Source organism: Aplysia californica, unplaced genomic scaffold (genome assembly GCF_000002075.1).
Source record: "Aplysia californica isolate F4 #8 unplaced genomic scaffold, AplCal3.0 scaffold00122, whole genome shotgun sequence".
Taxonomy (NCBI): domain Eukaryota; kingdom Metazoa; phylum Mollusca; class Gastropoda; order Aplysiida; family Aplysiidae; genus Aplysia; species Aplysia californica.
In genome coordinates this window covers 1,056,854-1,058,593 of record NW_004797392.1, presented here as the reverse complement: position 1 = coordinate 1,058,593, position 1,740 = coordinate 1,056,854, and positions in this window count along the sequence as shown.

Below are 1,740 nucleotides of genomic sequence, written 5' to 3'. Positions count from 1 at the left end.
AGCCGAGTGTTTTAAATTGTGTTGTAGGGTCAGCTGGGGTAATGATAGTTGTAGAGCGCACAGAGCATGCTGTAAAACGTGGCTATGCGCTATATAAATGCAATTATCATTATTTTTTATTTTATAATTATTATTATTATTATTGTTATTATTATTATTATAGTAATATACTCGATTATGGCACTTACATTCTTATAATTCCGTTCTGAAATATCATAGCCTATTATTTTTATTATAGGAATGGGTGTTTCGTGACGAGCCCATTTTGCCTAATTTGCTTAAATTTAGAATGTTAATGAATGACTCAGAAATTATATTGCCTGACAATATAATTTCATTCAAGCCTCTTGTTCACCAGGGGGTTTTTTCTTTAGCATTGTCACTATGTCCACAGTCCAAAGTAGGTCTACATTTTCGTTCGTCTTCTTCAAATTTATGTTAGAAATAAAACGAACGGTACAATTATCATAAATCTACAGAACGCGTCTAAAATGATGCGGTCGTCGTGAATTCGTTTACCAGCAGGGTGTTGGCGGTTATTCACCCGACACCGATGTCTACTTTCGAGCCCATTAGGTGACTGAGACCCTGAGATGTACTAAAATATTGTTTTCCCCGTTCAAAAGATCATGAATTCATGAATTCTCTCAGAACGGAAAGCATATCATGTACTTCATTCATTCAATTATAGCACGTTTTTTGTCAGCTCTTGATACAACATTTTCGTATTTACGGAGGACGAAAAATCAATCCAATCGAATTGTGGCAATTTTACCAGTTCCCCGGTTGCCAACAACAGACCTCACTTGGGCAATAGAAACGCGAAATATTTTGTTCAGCTCATCTTTCCAGGACAAGATTCTCTGGTGTATATTTCTGTCTGTGTTGACTTTAACAACAGCATATCAAGCGAAGAGAGACGATGTGATAATTGATTTATATAATGTTTATAGGAGAATAAACATGAGTTTGATTGGCGACTACTTTCATGAAATGAAACGAACTTTTCATTAGTTTCCTTTTACACTTTCGATACAATAAAAAGGGTGGACCCCCTGAATAACGACATTTTTACTGATTAACTGGGGATAGTAACTGCATGTATAAAACTTTCAACGGTCATTGGGGACCGTCGTTCCGGATATTCGACACCGTTTTGAATGCCCCCAGTTTTGGTATAATTTTAAAGGGAAAAAAAGAAACATATCAGAATTTCAATTATCTTTTCTTCATCTGAGACTTTAAAAAGCCTGCAATGTAGTAAACAAATATAATTATACATTTATGATTTGTATAAAATGATGGTTCTTCTTCTTCTGCTCCCATAGATTTGTCCTCGGTTGGGGCACTCCTGACAGATGACGACAAGTCTCCCCAACTCCTCTCGACTCTCTGCTTTCCCCAGTGTGTCCCGTGGTGTATTCAGAATCTCTAAATGTGCTGTGTAACATTACTTTTCATCTGCAGCTGGTCCGACAATGCTTTTTTTGTTTGTCAACAGCTGTGTCCGCAACATTAACTCCTTGTTTCCGAAAGGCTATTCCACCTTTGTAAGCAGTTAGTTTTGTCTTCCAGTTTCTCAGCATCTTGAACTTTTCTAGAACACCTCTCCTATTTAACGCAGAACTAAGTAAAAATGAATAATCCTGGCAGTAAACATGTGGTTTGAATATTATAGTATAAGACGAATTTGCTGGGGGTGTGGTAGATTTTTATTATGATTGTTAACAACCGAGGGAT